We start from the raw sequence: 22,110 nt of genomic DNA, 5'->3' as shown, positions 1-22,110 counted from the left end.
AGGATCTAATTTTATTTAGAGATTTACCAGTAGCTGCTGCATTTCCCACCCTAGTCTTATACTCGAGTCAATACGTTTTCCCAGTTTTTGGGGGTAAAATTAGGGGCCTCGGCTTATATTCGGGTCGGCTTATACTCGAGTATATACGGTAACTAAAATCGTCCATGCCTTGTATTAACTTTATAACCTTTGCACTTTTTAAAGTCCCATTATATCCTTCTTTAAAACAGGTGCACAGAATTGCACACCATATTGGAGGTGTGGTCTTACCATTGATGTATGAAGTAGTAAAATTAGATTTACATCATAATAATTAATGCTCTTTTTTGTTTTGTTGAATAGTTTGTTGTCTATAATAATTCCCAAATCCTTCTCATGTGCTGATATTCCTAATTCACTACCATTTAGGATGTAAGTTACTTGTGCATTGTTTACCCCAAAGTGCATAACTTTGAACTTAGAAGCTTGGTTGCTTCATCTAAGTGTTGCTTCTAAGTGTGTGTGGTTGGAGATATTCTGGAGAGTTTTACAGAAGCTTCAACTGTCTAAGATTTGTGCTAAGAGTTTTCTTTTTTACTGTTACAGGTAAGATTCATCTGTAGGAAAAGGTTACTGATTGCACAAGGTTTGATTTCCTGTTGGTAATTACAGTATAAGGCATTTGATTTGATTAGTTAGCTACTTGCTATTGATTGCTGTTTAAATGAGCTATTATTTGCAAATAAGCAGAGGCCTACCCAGGTGTTAAACATTCCTAGTGGGTGGTGATTTTAGGGGTATATAAGGGTTGTTGTCATTAGCTTGGCTAATATAGCTTGGTTGCTTCATCTAAGTGTTGATTCTAAGTGTGTGTGGTTGGAGATATTCTGGAGAGTTTTACAGAAGCTTCAACTGTCTAAGATTTGTGCTAAGAGTTTTCTTTTTTACTGTTACAGGTAAGATTCATCTGTAGGAAAAGGTTACTGATTGTACAAGGTTTGATTTCCTGTTGGTAATTATAAGGCATTTGATTTGATTAGTTTGCTACTTGCTATTGATTGCTGTTTAAATTAGCTATTGTTTGCAAATAAGCAGAGGCCTACCCAGGTGTTAAAGGACCACTATAGTGCCAGGAAAACATACTCGTTTTCCTGGCACTATAGTGCCCTGAGGGCAGTGGTGTATCCTGGTTTTGTGCTGCCCTAGGCAGGACAAAACTCAGACACCCTCCCCCCCCGCCACCGACCCCCCTCCCCTCCCCACCACCACACCCCCTCCCCCGCCTTCCAAATACACACATTCACTGACAGATACGCATACACTAGCTAACAGACACACACTCACTCACTAACAGACACACACACTCACTCACAGACACACACACACACACACACTCACACTAACATACACACAGACACATTAACAGACACACACACACACACTCACACACACTAACAGACACACTAAACAACACACTAATAGACACACACTCACACTAACATACACTCACACTAACAGACAAACACTCACTCACTAACAGACACACACTAACAGACACACACACTCACTCACAGACACACTAACAGACACACACACTAACAGACACACACTCACACTAACAGACATACAGACACACACTAACACTAACATACACACACAGACACACACTCACACATACACCCTAACAGACAAACCACTAACAGACACACACTAACAGACAAACACACACTCACAGACACACACTAACAGACATACAGACACACACTCACACTAACATACACACACTGACACACACTCACACTAACACACACACACACACTCACACACACTAACAGACACACTAAACGACACACTAACAGACACAGACACACACTCACACTAACATACACTCACACTAACAGACAAACCACTAACATACACACACTCACACTAACATACACACACACACTCACACTAACAGACACACACATTAACAGACACACACTGACACACACACACACTAACAGACACACACACTCACTAACATACACACACTGACACACACTAACATACACACACTTTTTCTTTTAAAAATTCAACCCCCCCAGCCTCCTTACCTTTGGGAATGCTGGGGGGGGGGTCTCCTTTTCCCTGAGGGTCCAGTGGCTGCTTGGCGGGTGGGCGGCGCTGGCGAGGGAGCACTTCCCCTGAGCTCTCTGCTCAGCTCCCTCACGCGCCGCCTGCAGAGTGATACCGGGAGCAGGAAGATGACATCATATTCCGGCTCCCGGTATCACTCTGCAGGCGGCGCGCGAGGGAGCTGAGCAGAGAGCTCAGGGGAAGTGCTCCCTCGCCAGCGCCGCCCGATCAGCAGCCCGCCCGGATTGTCAGTTAGCCGCAAGGCTAACAAGGTATTTGCCTGGGCATTTGGGGGCGGCGTTTTTTGCCGCCCCCTGGAAAATGCCGCCCAAGGCAAATGCCTTGTTTGCCTCGCGGCTAATACGTCCGTGCCTGAGAGTGCCCCCACCATCAGGGACCCCCTCCCGCCGGGCTCTGGGGAGAGGAAAGGGGTTAAAACTTACCTTTCTCCAGCGCCGGGCAGGAAGCTCTCCTCCTCCGATCCTCCTCCTCTCCTCCCATTCGGCTGAAAGCGCACGCGCGGCAAGAGCTGCGTGTGCATTCAGCCGGTCTCATAGGAAAGCATTATCAATGCTTTCATATGGACGCTTGCGTGCTCTCACTGTGATTTTCACAATGAGAATCATGCAAGCGCCTCTAGCAGCTGTCAGTGAGACAGCCACTAGAGGATTTGAGGGCTGGATTAACCCATTTATAAACATAGCAGTTTCTCTGAAACTGCTATGTTTATAAAAAAAAATGGGTTAACCCTAGCTGGACCTGGCACCCAGACCACTTCATTAAGCTGAAGTGGTCTGGGTGCCTATAGTGGTCCTTTAAACATTCCTAGTGGGTGGTGATTTTAGGAGTATATAAGGGTTGTTGTCATTAGCTTGGCTAATATAGCTTGGTTGCTTCATCTAAGTGTTGCTTCTAAGTGTGTGTGGTTGGAGATATTCTGGAGAGTTTTACAGAAGCTTCAACTGTCTAAGATTTGTGCTAAGAGTTTTCTTTTTTACTGTTACAGGTAAGATTCATCTGTAGGAAAAGGTTACCGATTGCACAAGTTTTGATTTCCTGTTGGTAATTATAAGGCATTTGATTTGATTAGTTAGCTACTTGCTATTGATTGCTGTTTAAATTAGCTATTGTTTGCAAACAAGCAGAGGCCTACCCAGGTGTTAAACATTCCTAGTGGGTGGTGATTTTAGGAGTATATAAGGGTTGTTGTCATTAGCTTGGCTAATATAGCTTGGTTGCTTCATCTAAGTGTTGCTTCTAAGTGTGTGTGGTTGGAGATATTCTGGAGAGAAACTGGAGGTAATCTGAGGTATTCAGGAGGATAAATAAAAAGTTGAGATTTGTTTGATTTAAATTATTTCCTCATTGGAATGGCAGACTTAGTTCAGTGTAATAGTTGCTATGCATTTGTTTCACGTTCCACTTTTTGGAGGTTTGGTTGTTGTCTAATCTGTAGACAGTTCTCTATCTTGCGGCAGGAGATTGTATTTTTAAAGTCTGAGATTTGCAAATTATCTGGTAAACAAACTCAGGCTGGAACTGCTGCAAAGCCACTGCCGCAGAGACATACCGTATATACTCGAGTATAAGTCGAGTTTTTCAGCACATTTTTTGTGCTGAAAAACCCTCACTCGACTTATACTCGAGTTAATGTCTGTATTATGGCAACTTACATTGCCATAATACAGACAAGGACCGCCGGGCTCATTACAAGCCCGGCGGTCCTGTTGGGGGGCTGGCAGAGAGCATTAACTTACCTTCCTGCAGCTCCTGTCAGCTCCCTTCTCCTCCGTGCAGCTCCTCTGTCAGCTCCCACTGTAAGTCTCGCGAGAGCCGCGGGGTCCGCGGCTCTCGCGAGACTTACAGTGGGAGCTGACAGAGGAGCTGCACGGAGGAGAAGGGAGCTGACAGGAGCTGCAGGAAGGTAAGTTAATGCTCTCTGCCAGCCCCCCCTCCTACACAGCCCATACACTGGACCACCAGGGAGTGAGAGCCCCCCTCCTTGGCAAGCTAACAAGCAGGGAGGGGGGACGAAAATTAAATCAAACATTAAAAAAAAAAAAAAAAAATACAAAAAAAAAATATATATATTAAAATAAAATAAAAAACTTAAAATATTAAAATAAAAAATGTATAATAAAAATGCCCTCCTCCCACCCAGTTCTCTCTCTCTCTCTCACACACACACACACACACACACAATCTGCATTCTACACACACTCATACAAACACACACTCTGCATTATATACACACACACTCATACAAACAATCTGCATTCTACACACACTCATACAAACACACATTCTGCATTATATACACACACACTCATACAAACAATCTGCATTCTACACACACACTTATACAAACACACACACTCTGCATTATATACACACACACTCGTACAAACAATCTGCATTCTACACACACTCATACAAACACACACACACTGTATTATATACACACACACTCGTACAAACAATCTGCATTCTACACACACTCATACAAACACACACACTCTGCATTATATACACACACACTCATACAAACAATCTGCATTCTACACACACTCATACAAACAAACACACACTGCATTATATACACACACACTCGTACAAACACACACACTCTGCATTATATACACACACACTCATACAAACAATCTGCATTCTACACACACTCATACAAACAAACACACACTGCATTATATACACACACACTCGTACAAACACACACACTCTGCATTATATACACACACACTCATACAAACAATCTGCATTCTACACACACTCATACAAACACACACTCTGCATTATATACACACACACTCATACAAACACACACTCTGCATTATACACACACACACTCATACAAACAATCTGCATTCTACACACACTCATACAAACACACACACACACTGCATTATATACACACAGTGTGTGCGTATATAATGCAGAGTGTGTGTGTTTGTATAAGTGTGTGTGTAGAATGCAGATTGTTTGTATGAGTGTGTGTGTGTGTATAATGCAGAGTGTGTTTGTATGAGTGTGTATATAATTCTAAAAATCACAGAATTTCATAGCCCCAAGTTTTACCCTCGACTTATCCACGAGGCATAGCATATTTCACAATTGTTGGTCACAAAACTGCCCTCGACTTATACATGAGATCGACTTATACACGAGTATATACGGTAATAGGAATGGCAGATGGATCACTGTAGGATCTGGTAGACTTAGAGTTGTGGATAAAAGGCATATTGCACAGTCTGTTGCTCTAAATAATTCGTTTTCTGCACTTTCAGAGTGTAATGGTGTTATGGAGACAGGCACTGAGGCTAGTGGTGTTGTGGAGAGAGGCACTGAGGCTAGTGGTGTTGTGGAGAGAGGCACTGAGGCTAGTGGTGTTGTGGAGAGAAGCACTGAGGCTAGTGGTGTTGTGGAGAGAAGCACTGAGGCTAGTGGTGTTGTGAAGAAAGGTACTGAGGCTAGTGGTGTTGTGGAGAAAGGCACTGAGGCTAGTGGTGTTGTGGAGAGAGGCACTGAGGCTAGTGATGTTGTGGAGAGAGGCTTGGAGACTATGGTGAGGCCTAATAGAAAGCAGTTGTTGTTGGGGGATTCCATCATAAGACGTGTGGAGATGGACAATGGTGGTCTTGTGAGGTGTCTTCCTGGAGCTACTGCTCACAGAGACAGGAGACGTATCTGTAATATTGTTAAGCGAGCAAAGCAGGAAGGGGAATTGGATGTACTTGTCCATCTTGGGACAAATGACTTGGCTTGCAATGAGGTTTCAGAGGTTAAGGAAGTTTTTAGTGTTTTTGCCAATGATATACGGCAGGTTGCTTCCACACTGTCATTCTCTGAAGTTCTGCCTGTGCATAACACTCAGAATGACAGGCGGATGCGTATTAGGGACTTTAACTTGTGGCTTGGTGAATGGTGTCGGGAGCAAGGATTTGGCTTTATTTCTCATGGTAGCTCTGTTTGGAATAGAAATAAACTGTACAAAAAAGATGGTTTGCATCTTTCTCAAAAGGGAACAAATGTTCTCAGTGAGCAGTTCAGAGGTTTTGCTAGGATGTATTTAAACTAGGAGGGGGGGGGCAAAAGGGTGATAAAACATCAATCCAATTGTCCCCCAAAACAAGGACAGAAGGTGCCTGTAGCAAGTGTGTTAAAAAATGATAAGCTTAGAGTCATGTCTACAAATGCTCGCAGTTTAGGGAACAAGATCCATGAACTTGTGGCAATAATGGCAACTGATAGTGTAGATTTAGTCGCTGTTACTAAGACATGGTATAATGAGGAAAATGACTGGGACATAGCAATACCAGGGTACTCTTTATATAGAAAAGACAGGGAAGGCAGGAAAGGGGAGGGGTGGCCCTGTATGTGAAGGATAGCATAAAATCTAGCCTAATAAAAGTTAGTGAGGTGAACATAGAGTCCGTTTGGGTTATGTTAGAATTTGGTAATCACACAGTAATTTGTGTAGGTGTGATTTATAGGCCCCCAGGACAAATTGAAGAGTTAGATAATCTACTAGTTGAGGAAATAGCTAAAATTACAATGAAGGGGGAAGTTATCATCATGGGTGACTTTAATCTTCCTGATGTGAATTGGAAAACAAAAATAGCTGCTTGTGCCAGGAGCACACATATTCTAATCTCCCTACTGGGATTGTCTCTAAAACAAGTCGTTGAGGAGCCAACGCGTAAAGAGGCCATACTAGATTTAGTGTTAACAAATGGAGATTTGATATCCGATATTACTGTAGGTGAAAGTTTAGGATCCAGTGATCATCAGTCAGTGTGGTTTAATATAAGAACAGTGACTGAGTCACACCACACAAAAACAAAAGTTTTAGACTTTAGAAAAAGTTTTTTTAAAGTTTAATTTGCCCAGTGTTGTAGATTATGTGTCCACTGTATTATTATTATTTTATTATTTATATAGCGCCATCAGATTCCATAGCGTTGTACAAAGGGTGGACTAACAGACATTTAAATGTAACCAGGAAACTCGACGTACAGGAACAGAGAGGTGGAGGGCCCTGATCAATGAGCTTACATTCTAGAGGAAGTAGGGTATAGTAAAACAAAGGGTAAAAGTAGGGGTACGAAGTAAGTTGTTAGAAAAGTATTTGCTGAGGGCTTAATAGGTCATTTTTGACAGTTGCAGGAGAGGAGTCATGGAGGGTGGGGAATGAAAACCTGCTAACAGTTTAATTGATATGCTTTCTTAAAGAAGTGAGTTTTCAATGATTTTTTGAATGAGTGGAGACTGGGTGAAATTCTTATGGGAGGTGAGCGTTAGAGGTGGGAGTACGGACAGATGAAAAACATAGGTCTTTGGCAGAGCGTAGGGGCTTCGACGGGACATACTTGTGTATTAGGGAGGATAGGTAGGTTGGAGCAGCATTATGTAGGGACTTGTAAGCAAGCACCAGAATTTTAAATTGAGCCCTATATCTAACTGGGAGCCAATGCAGGGACTGACAGAGCGGGGAGGCGTGGGTGGTGCGAGCGGACAGGAAAATGAGCCTTGATGCCGCATTCATTATAGATTGCAACAGTGCAATCTGGGAACACGTAAAACCACTGAGAAGAGTATTGCAGTAGTACAGGCGAGAGAGAACAAGAGCATGGACCAGCACCTTAGCTGCATCCTGGGTTAAATAGGGGCGGATGCGCGCTATGTTTTTGAGATGGAAGCGACATGATTTGGCAATTGATTGGACATGAGGGGTGAAGGATGGGTTGGAGTAAAAAAGAACACCCATGCAGCGAGCCTGAGAGGTAGAGGTTATGGTAGCGCCGTTGACTTAGAGGGAGACAGACACGAGAGTAGTAACACTTGAGGGAGGAAAGATCAGAAGTTCTTTTTTGGACAGGTTGAATTTAAGGAAGTGAGCAGCCATCCATTTGGAAATCGAAGAGAGGCAGTCAGAGACATAAGTCAAGATGGGCGGAGAGAGTCAGGAGAGGACAGGTAGATTTGAGTGTCATCAGTATAGAAATGATAACGGAAGCCAAACGAGCTGATGAGTTTACCAAGGGAGGCAGTGTAGATAGAGAACAGTAGGGGACCAAGGACAGAGCCTTGGGGGACGCCGACAGAGAGTGGTTGGGGGGAAGAGGCAGAGTCAGAGAAAGAAACACTGAAAGAGCGCTGGGAGAGGTAAGAGGAGCACCAGGAGAGAGCAGTATCCCATAGACCAAAATTATGGAGAATGCAAAGAAGCTGTTGATGATCAACAGTGTCAAAGGCAGCAGAAAGATCAAGGAGAATTAGGATAGAGTAATGACCGGGAGATTTAGCAGCAATTAAATCGTTGGATACTTTGGTCACAGCTATTTTGACAGAATGACCAGTGCGGAATCCAGACTGAAGGGGGTCAAGCAGAGAGTTAGTTTCAAGATAGTCAGTCAGTCTGGTGTACACAACTCTCTTGAGGATCTTGGAGGCAAATGGCAGTAGCCAGCTAGGGCGATAGTTGGATGGGGAGTTGGGGTCAAGGCTGGGCTTTTTCAGAATTGGGGTTACAGTTGCATGTTTGAAGGGTGAGAGAAATGTGCCAGAGGAAAGGGAGAGACTGGAAATTGTAGTGAGGGGAAGAGCAAGAGAGGAAGACATAGTGAGGATGAGATATGAAGGAATAGGATTGAGGGAACAGTGGTGGGGTGGGAGAACCGAAGCAGAGAAGAAACCTCTTCTGCTGTAATAGGTGCGAATGAGTGTAGAGTGGTGGAGGGAGTGGGGTTGGGTGATGTAATGGTAGGGGAAGGAGAGAAATTAGCGATCTCTTCTCTGATTGTAGAGATCTTCCCAGTGAAGTGAGATGCAAAGTTTGTGGCGGACAAGGTGGTAGAAGGAGGGGATGTGAAAGAGTGAAGAAGAGCATCAAAAGTGTGAAATAGGTGTTTGTACCGTCCTCTTATTGTTTATAGAAGTTGCTGTAAACATTTTTTTTCAGACATGTCATTCTGCACATGTATGTTATAAGAGCCATTACATGTAGTTGTAAACATTCTGACAGCTTGAACCTGATCATTTTCCCCTGTCCTCTCTCCTTATGTTACCCAATTTTATTTATTTGCATCATTCTCTGCCAAATCTACATCCTCTAGTAGATGCAAATACAGTACAGATGTTTCTGACATGCTGGAACCGTTGTGTCTCGCACCAACATTCTCCATTCTGGCTTTATTTGTGTTAAATAAATCATGACACGGTGTAATATGTTATGCGTTATTGTTCATCTGAAGTATTTACCTAATTTTAAGACATGCTAAAGCAGTGTTTTCCAACCCAGTCCTCATGGACCACCAACAGTCCAGGTTACGTCAATATCCCGTTGGAATAAAACAGGGAAATACATAAATCCTGGACTGTTGGTGGTCCATGAGGACTGGGTTGGAGAACACTGTTGTTAAGAACAAATGATTGTTATAATGTCCTGACATGTAAAACCATAAAAATCAAAGAGGGACTACTTTTGTTTTCCCATGACGGTATATTCTTTATATTAATACATAATTCACTGTCTGGCAACTTGGATTCCACAGCTTTATGAAACGATAACATATTGAGCACTAGAAGACATTTCACATATCATATAGCTGTTTCGGTCTTCAATAAGTTTTAAAATGATAAAAATAAAACAGAATAATTTCATTTTAATGAACTGACATTTTACATATATCATATTTAGATTATATTCTATAGATCAAATAAATCTCATTGAGGAGACTGACAAACTGAGTTATGATTTTCTGTGGACAAAATATACCAGTGATTCATTTTTCATAATTTATTTCAGAAAGTTTAATAAACACATCTAGAAAAATTGTCACTTACTCTGCCTACGGATCCCAGCAATCATTGACAGATGATACAGCTTAGGACGTACTCTCGGGATGCTGACTGGAAATTTATGTGACTAATGCATCATGTCTGCCATCAAGGAGGTTTTACAATACGGATCTATTTTTCAGCAGGCACACAATATTTATCCCCTGATAGCAAATCACTTTCACTATCCCAAATACCGCCTTGAATACTGAAGCAGACCAATGAAGTTGTTGCTTCTTGTTGCTGGGTCCTCAATTCTTTACACGCTGTTCATTAAAGGAATTTCAGGAAATGTGAGAGAGGGCTAAGGGAACAAAAGTTTATATTGGAAAAAAAGGGAAGTCAACAAAATCACTCAAGTGAAAACAGTGAATACAGAAGGAACAAATGGAATTTAAAAAACACAAAGTTGATACATATTGAGGAGCGAGAGCAAAATTAAATAAAATTGGCAAGGGAAAAATATAGAGAAGTTGGTATGTGAGAGAGATCACATGATGCTGATGTTTGTGGAAGCTCTGCTCCCCAATGGTTGAGTGAGTTAGTGAACCGGAGGTAACAAAAACTGAATGAAACTTTCCTGCCTTGAACACAAAAACTGTAAGGGATAGATACCTATTTCCAGGTAAATAAATGACAAGATGTTACATAACCAAATCTTCCGGTTGTGAAGAACATAACTCATTGTAATATGAACATTTTACCATGTTACAATAAATATTAGTAGTCTGCAACTGCCCTGATTAAAGTTAGTTTTGCTAACACAGAAATCCTGTCAGGCGCATACATTTTTGTTAATAAAAGAGCTAGACGAACTTTGTCAAAACAACAAATAATAGGGAAGTAACGTGAGTTGAAAACAAGTCAAACAGAAATAAGTAAGTATAAAGAAACTTAAACACAAATGGGTTTAGCGAGAGGTAGATGTTGAAGAGAAACAAAACACAAGCATGAGAATTCAAAACATAGAAGCAGTCATTTGAAAATTACAAGGAGAAAAAAAAAATCTACATCAGGAGGGAAAGACCCATTTAGAGAGTGGTACAAAAAAAACCCGAAGAAAACGGTGAAGCATAAAAGATGCTAGGCAGAGAGAAGAACAAAAAGATTTTTCCTATTTCCTAAATCACAATAGCAAACCATATTGCACAAACCTGACAGAGGAGACAGCCACCTGAGAACAGGAAGAAAAGTTACTGCAATGAAGGATAAAAAAACAAACTAGACATAAGGGAGGGAAAATGCAGCCACAGCATGAAGGGTGAGACAAAACGCGCCGCTGTGTCCTCATAAATTCATGACTTTTCATCATGAAATAGCAAAATCAAGTAATTTTATTTAAAGACATGGAGGCTCATGTAGTGCAAGTTCAAAGCTGCGCCACCACAGGCAAGAAAATGTGGGATATAAGCTTAAAGTAAAACTCATGGTAGGAGGACTCCCGATCAATCAGTCGCATCAAATCCTCGAAGCGGCCTCTCAGGGATACTACCTTCGATGCGGATGCACCGCAAACTGAGTGGGTACCGAAATGGGAGACATCGACCCCCGCGGAAGTCCTCCTGAAGAGCCGCCCAATCGGCGAAACGCGTGTTGGGGGTACCCTTTTTACCCGTGGTTACTCTAATTTCCTTTCATTCTGAACATATCCTGACAGCCAGCTGATACAATGGATGTGTATTGCTATTGACCGTATGTTATTGTCACATCCTGCTCTGTTCTGTGGAGATGTCTGGCTTTGGCTTCTGGTATCCAGTACTTTTTTTATTATTCTTGTTTTGCTTGGTATTTTGGTTTTCTATTCCATGTCTGGTTTTCTTTATGCTGGGTTTCTGTGTTCATTCTTATATTCCGTCCCTGGATTTCCCAGTCTCTTGGATTCATTTATATGTTTGTTTTATTTGCCACACCCGTTTGTTTTCCATCATTCCTTTTTGTTTCAGTGTCCTGCAGGCAGCTGCTGAAGGCTTCTGCCCTTTCTTGCAGGTAAGTGCTCTATATGTCTACTTTGGTTGTTTTAGCATACATTAGGCAGAGTAGGACCTGCCAGATATGGGGTACATTGGCGTTGTTGGCAGGCTTATGCAATGTATGATCATATAGTGTGACTAAATCCCCATGATTTCCATATTTAACCAATCATTAGTGATGTCCCGAACGGTTCGCTGGCGAATTGTTCCTGGCGAACATAGCGTGTTCGCGTTCGCCTCAGATGGCGAACATATGCGATGTTCGGTCCGCCCCCTATTTTTTTTCAGCCAAATTTACTAATACTAAGTAAAAATTACTTAGTATTAGTAAATTGTGCCCCTACTCACAATACCGCGAGGAGGGGCATGTCTATTGAACAGTGAGCAGCCTGCAGAGCTCAGTCTGCGCGGAGCCTTCCATGGGTGAAGTTGGATTATTTTTTTTGCGCTGTTTTTTTTTTTTTTTTATTGCGTCGGTTATTATGGTTTTTTATTTGGCCTTTTTTGGGGCTGAAAAAAGAAGATTTTAGAAGAAAGAAAACATCGAATGGTAAGTTGTTTTTATCTAATTTTTTTTACAGGTTTTTAGTTAAAGGTTACCCCTCATTATTTTTAGGGTGAGGGGGTAGGTAGGGGGATAATTTTTTTTGGGGGGGGGGAAGGGGGTGACTAGGGTCCCCCCCATTTGTATTTAGGGCCCCCACCCGCCGCTCAGGAGTAGGGGCCGGGGGGGGGACAGTAGGACCCCCTTATTGTTTTTTTTAGGGCCCACACCCACCACTCAGGGGTGGGGGCCGGGGTGGACAGTAGGTCCCCCCTTATTGTTTTTTTTAGGGCCCCCTCCCACTGCTCAGGGGTGGGGGCCGGGGGGTGGACAGATGGTCCCCCCTTATTGTTTTTGTTAAGGCCCCCACCTGCCGCTCAGGAGTGGGGGCCGGGGGGGGGGGGGGGACAGTAGGACCCCCTTATTGTTTATTTTAGGGCCCACACCCACCACTCAGGGGTGGGGGCCGGGGGGGACAGTAGGTCCCCCCTTATTGTTTTTTTTAGGGCCCCCTCCCACTGCTCAGGGGTGGGGGCCGGGGGGTGGACAGATGGTCCCCCCTTATTGTTTTTGTTAAGGCCCCCACCCGCCGCTCAGGAGTGGGGGCCGGGGGGGGGACAGTAGGACCCCCTTATTGTTTTTTTTAGGGCCCACACCCACCACTCAGGGGTGGGGGCCGGGGGGGACAGTAGGTCCCCCCTCATTGTTTTTTTTAGGTCCCCCTCCCACTGCTCAGGGGTGGGGGCCGGGGGGTGGACAGATGGTCCCCCCTTATTGTTTTTGTTAAGGCCCCCACCCACCGCTCAGGGCTGGGTGTCGGGGTGGGACAGTAGGTCCCCCTTATTGTTAATTTTAGGGCCCCCACCCACCGCTCAGGGCTGGGGGTCGGGGTGGGACAGTAGGTCCCCCCTTATTGTTATTTTTAGGGCCCCCACCTACCGCTCAGGGGTGGGGGCCGGGGGGAGACAGTAGGTCCCCCTTATTGTTATTTTTAGGGCCCCCAACCACCGCTCAGGGGTGGGGGCCAGGGGGGGAAAGTAGGTCCCCCCCCTTATTCTTTTTTTTAGGGACCCCACCCGCCGCACAGGGGTGGAGGCTGGAGAGGGGGAGGACAGTAGGTCCCCCCCCTCATTATCTTTATGACCCCCACCCGACGCCCAGGAGTGGGGGCCGGGGGGGAGGACAGTAGGTCCCCCCCCCTCATTATCATTATGGCCCCCACCCGCCGCCCAAGGGTGGGGGCCGGAGAGGGGGAGGACAGTAGGTCCCCCCCTCATTATCTTTATGGCCCCCACCCGCCGCCCAGGGTGGGGGCCGGGGGGGGAAGGAGAGTAGGTCTCCCCCCCTTCAATCACTATTGTGGCCAGAAAGAGTCCCTGTGGGTTTTAAAATTCGCCTACCTATTGAAGTCTATGGCGGTTCGCCCGGTTCGCGAACATTTGCGGAAGTTCGCGTTCTCGGTTCGCGAACCGAAAATGTTATGTTCGCGACATCACTACCAATCATTGATAACAGGAGTAGTCCCAGAAGATTGGAAGTTGGCGAATGTTGCGCCCATTCACAAGAAAGGTAATAGGGAGGAGTCGGGCAACTATAGGCCAGTAAGCCTTACTTCAGTAGTGGGGAAAGTGATGGAAACCATGTTAAAGGATAGGATTGTTGAACATCTAAAAACACATGGATTTCAAGATCAGAGACAACATGGATTTACTTCAGGGAGATCATGCCAAACTAATCTTATTGATTTTTTTTGATTGGGTAACTAAAGTTATAGATCAGGGTGGTGCACTAGACATTGCTTACCTAGATTTCAGTAAGGCTTTTGACACTGTTGCACATAGAAGGCTTATCAATAAACTGCAATAATTAAGTTTGGATTCCAATATTGTTGAATGGGTAAGGCAGTGGCTGAGTGACAGGCAACAGAGGGTTGTAGTCAATGGAGTATATTCGAAGCTTGGCTTGTCACCAGTGGGGTACCTCAGGGATCTGTACTTGGACCCATTCTCTTTAATATTTTATTAGTGATATTGCAGAAGGTCTTGATGGTAAGGTATGTCTTTTTGCTGATGATACTAAGATATGTAACAGGGTTGATGTTCCAGGAGGGATAAGCCAAATGGCTAATGATTTAGGTAAACTAGAAAAATGGTCAGAGTTGTGGCAACTGACATTTAATGTGGATAAGTGCAAGATAATGCATCTTGGACATAAAAACTCAAGGGCAGAGTACAGAATATTTGATACAGTCCTAACCTCAACATCTGAGGAAAGGGATTTAGGGGTGATTATTTCTGATGACTTAAAGGTAGGCAGACAATGTAATAGAGCAGCAGGAAATGCTAGCAGAATGCTTGGTTGTATAGGGAGAGGCATTAGCAGTAGAAAGAGGGAAGTGCTCATGCCATTGTACAGAACACTGGTGAGACCTCACTTGGAGTATTGTACGCAGTACTGGAGACCGTATCTTCAGAAGGATATTGATACCTTAGAGAGAGTTCAGAGAAGGGCTACTAAACTGGTTCATTGATTGCAGGATAAAACTTACCAGGAAAGGTTAAAGGATCTTAACATGTATAGCTTGGAGGAAAGACAAGACAGGGGGGATATGATAGAAACATTTAAATACATAAAGGGAATCAACACAGTAAAGGAGGAGACTATATTTAAAAGAAGAAAAACTACCACAACAAGAGGACATAGTCTTAAATTATAGGGACACAGGTTTAAAAATAATATCAGGAAGTATTACTTTACTGAGAGGGTAGTGGATGCATGGAATAGCCTTCCAGCTGAAGTGGTAGAGGTTAACACAGTAAAGGAGTTTAAGCATGCGTGGGATAGGCATAAGGCTATCCTAACTATAAGATAAGGCCAGGTACTAATGAAAGTATTTAGAAAATTGGGCAGACTAGATGGACCGAATGGTTCTTATCTGCCGTCACATTCTATTTTCCTATGTTTATATATGTAGTACTTAGTTATTTCTCCTCTTGTTTTGCCTATGTTATCTTGTCTTGTTTTAGTTTGTATACCCAGTCCATGTACAGTCCTGTCCAGTCATGCCCATGTTATGTTCATGTTTTCCTCATGTCTTGTGTATGTGTTCTGGGTTTAGCTTACTATCTTTCTCTGTTTCTGGATTCTATTAGTTCTGTCTTGTTTTCATGTTTGGTGCCTATCTCTAGTCTTGCCTTGTTTCTAGTACTGGATACAATCTTGCTGCAGAGCCTCCCTATTCAGCTCCTGGGAGGTCTGCTTAATTTCTAAGCTCCTAGTTCCTGGTATCCACTGAAGCTTATTCAGGGTCTTGGTATGTGGCTGCACAAACGCTGGTGCTCAACACCAGGGGGCGTGCGGTTACCCTGCATCAGACCCTGATAATCCACCTCCACACTGTGACTCCTACTCTGAACATCAGGCATACTGGGTCCCGGTCCTCACACCGCCTCCCGGATTGTGTCTGGGTCCTGGGCACCAGACCGCCACCCTGACAGTTATACCACTTACCAACCTGGGTACCTCTTGATATTTAATCAGTGTGCTGCTACTTAGTGGTATAGCTAAGCACAGGTGCCCTCAAAGGCACAGATTAGGATCTACAGGAGCAGTCCACTGATCGGATTTATGCGTTAGTTTTTTGCATTTATATAAGATTCTCTGGGTTTTTTACCTCTATTTCTTATATTTTCATATGTTGCATTAGGTACTGAGCACTGCTTAGGGTTCCCCTGGCACAGCATAACAGCATCTCATTACAATATGATGTTTCCTTTTCCAAAACTTGCTACATGTTGTTTTGACGCTCAAACAGACATTTATAAATTGCTACATTGCTCTAACTCTGACAACTACACTGATATTTCAGGGTTAACTTTAGCATTCAGTGCTCACTGTTCTGTATATACTTTCTTTTTTCTATTTTTCTTTGTTTATATTGATAGGTATTATGTGAAATGCGTCTTCTACATCTGTACTTCTACATATATCTTTAGCCTTCTGTTCGTTTTGGCTTCTGATATCCTGCGGGCATGCCATTGGTATGCCTTTTATAATTATCGATAATTAAAAGTTAAGTATCACCTTACTCTCTATTAATAGGCCTGAGCAATTAGCCGCTTTGTTTTCCTTTTCCCGCGGAGGAGAACACTCATTTGACCCATCAAGCTAAAGTGGGGCTAGAGACAGGATGGAAAGGAGGTCGCCAGGTGATGAAGAAGGAAAAAAAGCCCACAAGGATGGTAGGAGGCAGACCTGCGTTCATACTAGCGAAGGCAGAAGACCAGGCATATGTTCGGCTGAGCAGGAAACGCTGGGTAAACCACCGACTGACAGAAGGAATTAGTTTGTCGGGAGATATCGAACACCACGCCATCCAGGTTGAAGGCGCGGGCGACTGAGTCAAGAATCTTGATGTCAGAAACTTGCTTGCAAGACATAAGGCAAAACAGACCAACCAGTTTAGACGACAACTACCGAAGCAATAAATACGCATTTGAAGGCCAGGACTCGAACAACATGAGCATGCAAGACATGTCCCAAGTGCAGTTGTGTTTGGCACAGGGAGGCCGAGAGAGGTGGGCGCCGTCAATGAGGTGGCATATTAGGAGATGTTTGTCCACTGGTAGGCTATCAAAGCCCACATCAGCGGTTGGTATGGCAGGTATACACCCGACCTGAATCAAATATAGACAAGATAAACTGAAGTATCTCCATCACAAGGGCTGAAACAGGGTCCACATCCCGAGCTATGCACCAGCCAGCCCAGACGTGCCACGCTGAGCGGTAAGCGGCCCTAGTGCCAGGGGCTCATGAATCTGCCAGATAGCATCTAGCTGTGTCTGAAAGTCACGGGATCTTCCAAGGTCCCTGGAAATCAGCCACGCCAACAGAGGGATCCAACCTTCATTTACCAGGAGGTGAGGACCACCGTCAAAGTGGGCGAGAGCAGCCTGAGGATATCAATGGCCAACTCCAAGACCTGAGGGTACCAGGGCTCAGCTGGCCAAAACGGTGGCACAAGAACGATCGTCACCCCCTGACAATGGACCTGGTAAGTGTTCTGGTCAGCATGGAGAATGGGGTAAAGCATAACTGAGATGTCCGCTCCAGTCCTGGAGGAAGGTGTCCAGAGCCATCGACTCCAGGTCTGGGGAGGCAAACAAGTACAGTCGGAGCTGGAGAATGGAGAGAAAGAAGGAGGTGTCGAGTCACCAGTTGCCATGTTCCTGGCCAAACAAAATCCCCCAAATCCCGCACCAAGACCGTAGCTAACACCGCTGAATGGGTCCCGCCGAGGTGATGGCTATATCGGACAGTCGATACATTGTCCATACAGAGTTGCACACAGACATTGGCGCAACCGTCTGAAAAGCTCCAAAGGACAAAGGAGCCCACTAGCAGTTCCAAGCAGTTGATGTGCAAACGGGACTCTTTGAGAGATCATCGATGGAGATTGGGCTGCAACAGGCTACCCAGCCATGAAAATCTGTGTCCGACTCTATCGGTACCTCTGGCTGCAGGCCGAAGATGACCCTGCCATTCCAGACATCCAGATTTATAATTTATTTTTTTATTTATTCGGTTTTTAACATTTTAGAAATTTCTTTTACAGACATAAAATAGACATGGTTTGTATGACTTCAATTAATGGAACCATATCCCATTTGTATCTTAAATAGCTCATACCGACCGACATAACTTCAACGCACCTTACATAACAAAACCACAAAACAACGAAAAAAACAAATGAAAAAAAAAACCACACAAATATCTTATTGTGTTGTGCCATAGAGAGAGGGGGGCTATAGTAGACTCTATGTCCAGGGAAGTTAGCAAGGGTTTCGCTAATTGAATGTATTTAAATGGCTGTTAATTTTTTCCAGACATACATCCCATAGAGATTTATTTCTTGTCCTGCTTACGTTAGATTCGCTAATCAATTGTTCCATCTTAACTTGAAATAGAATTAGATTTTTAATTAATGACCAGGGAATATAGTTTTCACTATTCCAATGTCTTGAAATAACTATCTTTGTTGCTAAAAATAAATGAGTTACAATCATTTTGTTCATTATAGAGATAGGGGGCCAGTTTAAATGAACTATGGCAACCTCAGGTAATTTTGCTACCTTGCATTTAGTGATTGTACTTAGAAAACTACAAGCTGTTTCCCATAAATGCTTTATTTTAGTGCAATTCCACCAGAAATGCAGATAAGTACCTGTAGTTAATTTACATCTGCATCACAGATGATCTTCACTGGGAAACATTCTATTCATTATTTCCGGGACCAAATGCCATCTATTAGGCACCTTAAAATGTGATTCAATTAAATTGAGAGAATTAATATTTTTAGATACAGTTTTAAGGAAGGTACTCAGTTCCTTAGTATTTATGCTTAAATTCAGCTCCTTTTCCCATACCGATAAAGCTGTAGGATTAATATATTAATATATTTTATACGTAATCTAATCACAGAAAGGGCTTTCGAAAAAGGTCTGAAAGTATCCTTATGTCAGGATCGGGACAGGGATCCAACACGCAGAATACAAACAGGAGATAGGTACGTATACCGGACCTTAGAATGGCCGGACTAACGTAAGGAGAAAGCAAAGAATGGTCAGAGACAAGCCGAGGTCGAGGGAACGAGAGAACAGGTAAGCAAGAGACGAGCCGAGGTCAAAGGACACGAGAGATAAACAGGAACGAAAGTACAAGCCGAGTCAAAACCAAATAGACAATAGTAATAAGAGCACTGAGGGACCAGACAAGCTAGAACCACGACAGGGCAATGAACCATTACACACATCCCTCTTTTATACCTTGGTTCTTTAATTGATGACTCCGCCCTTGCCGAGCCCTAATTCGTTGTTCAGAACTAGATTGACAGGTCGGGATGTGATTGCCGTCATGACGTCGGCTCCTGAGCGCCGCGTCATAAAAGGAAGCGGGACTATCGCGGCCGGCGTGTGAACGGCTATGAGAGCTGTGAGGATTGGGTGAATCAGCCCCCCTGAGAGGACGGCCGTTGGGAAGTCTAACCTCCTCCGAGGTAGAGACTTCAGGTACCCTGACACCTTAGAGTTAATAATGTTGTCACCCTTTCTACCGTCAGAGTCTTAAGGTTTATAAGATGGGATGATAAAAAAAATTCCTTAATCTCAAGAAAGAAAATATTTATTTTCATGGTAATTTGAATTATTTCACTAATTGTGAAAAAGTATTTAATTCCCCATCTTTTAGGATTTGGGAGATACTGGTAATGCCTGCCTGTATCCATCTTTTCAGATTTAAATCCATGACTTGCTGTTCAATACATTTCAAGTCTTTATGCTTGGAGATTTTTTTTTTTACTAATGTTAATATCTAATTTGATTTGTTTTCCCAATTGTGATAAAATTAAATTGGGATAGGTCTTCTTAGCAGAAGTTGTATACCATACCAGACTATTCAAATCTGTAACTTCTCCTGCTTTTGCTTCCATTTTATACCAACCTTCATTTGTATTAGTACTTAATTGCATCCTGTAAACGTGCAATATAGTGGAGGCTTAATAGTTATTTCTAATGGTAGGGTAATCTATTCCTCCTTTATCTAACTTTTGAGCTAACATTTTTTGCCTTTCCAAATATACTGCATAAAACTGTGCTGAATCATTTCAAGCCAATGTTTGATATATTTAATGGTAACATTTGGAACATATACCGTAGTTCCATTTTGGAATCACATAAGCATTTATTACATTTATCCTTCCCCAAAAGGAAATCTCTAAGTTTTTACGATCTTTCAGTCATCTATTTGTATTTTGCAATAGATCCATACAATTTGTCTCCATGATTTTATTGTCTTGTCTTGTTAGTTTATTACCTAAATATATATTTGTGTCCCTCTGCCCATAAACAAAAGTCATATTTGCTTTAATATCTCCTTTAATTCTGTTATTTAGATTAAGGTCTAGTATTAATGATTTATTAGAATTTAACTTAGAATTGGATACCTTACTATTAGTTTTGATCACGTCCATAAGAGCTGCAATAGATATACTGGGATTGGTTAGATCATTAAATTATCATCTGCATAAAGGCTGATTTTTAATTCTTTGTCTGATATTTTGTAGCCGGAAATTTTTGTTATTTCTTATATTGGTTGCTAAAGGTTCAATTGTTATTAAATACAAAATGGGAGAGAGAGGGCATCCTTGAAGAGTACCGTTTTTCAAAGAAAACCATGGGGAACAAATGTTCAGACACACTGTGCATGCTCAAGGGTTACCATAAAGTGCCATTATTGCTCTCTTAATGCAGCCACAAAATCCATAATGTTCTGATGTAGCTTCTATAAAGTTCCAGTTGACCCTGTCAAAGGTTTTCTCAGCATCGACGACAGGGTCAACAATGGAGCCTTTTCCCTAAAACATTAAGATGTTTATAGTTCTACAAATATTAGAGGATGATGTTCTTCCAGGAACATAGCCTATTTGATCGGAATGTATAACTAGTAACACTTTCTTGATTCTTGCACCTAAAATAGCAGCATAGAGTTTAACCTTAACATTAATAAGAGATACAGGTCTATAATTCATTTCGTCAGTCGGCACTTTTTTCTGTTTTAGGATGGGCAAGATATTTGATCTGGTCATTTTCTCCGGAAAGGAGCATAATTAAAGGTGTTTGTTAAATGTGGAGTTATTTGATCTTTGAAGAGTTTAAAAAAAAGATTAATATATCCTTCTGGACCTGGAGTTTTACACTTTTCCAAATTGGATATAGCCCAATTCACTTCTTCAATAGTTATCTTTTTATTTAAAGACGATCTATCAGAATCTGTGATATACGGTAATTTGGAGTTCAGGAGATATTGATTAATATCTTTGATGTTGGAGACTGGCAAAATGTTATACAATTTGCTATAAAAATCATTAAAATGTCCTTTGTCAAATAATTTTAGTACTTTGTTGGCTCCTTTTTGTTGTCTAAGTTAGTTAGATAAAATTTTATTTACTTGATTTCCTTTGAATAAAATTTTAATTTGTCTTTTCTTAATTTTTAACTGTTCTTTCCATAACACATTGATTTATCTTTTCTTTTTTTCCTTTAGTTTATTTGAATTTTCAAGAGTTACATTCTGTTTGTTTAATTGAGACATTTCTGCTAATTGCACATATAGCTCTCTAAGATTACAGTGTTTATTAAATTGTGCTTGTAATTTAATAAAATGTCCTCTGATGACGGCTTTAAAAAGCACACCAGAGGGTTAAAGGTGAAATCTCTTCATTAACATTTTCTTTAAAAAATATTTTGATGTTTAATTCTATTATTTTTTTTATTTATGGAAGATTTAAGTAAATTATTATTTAATCGCCAAGTGTAGGAAGCTTTAGTTATTTTGGCACAAATTGACAATAAATTTTTAATAACACTAGACCAACATACATATAAAAGCATATATTTTAATACTTAATTGGGGTAAAAACCCCATTAGATCAGGTATTGTCCTCTGAGAAACCTGGGGAGACAACCTGAAACTGTGTCTGTTTAGACACAAAGTGGGTACTCAGAAGGTGAAATCAGTTGATATATCTTTTAAACTTTACTATTGGTGAGAAAAAAAAACAAAAAAACAACCCATAATCTATTTTTGTAT

The sequence above is a fragment of the Pelobates fuscus genome, chromosome 6, assembly GCF_036172605.1.
Source record: "Pelobates fuscus isolate aPelFus1 chromosome 6, aPelFus1.pri, whole genome shotgun sequence".
Lineage (NCBI taxonomy): Eukaryota > Metazoa > Chordata > Amphibia > Anura > Pelobatidae > Pelobates > Pelobates fuscus.
This window is presented reverse-complemented; position numbering follows the sequence as displayed.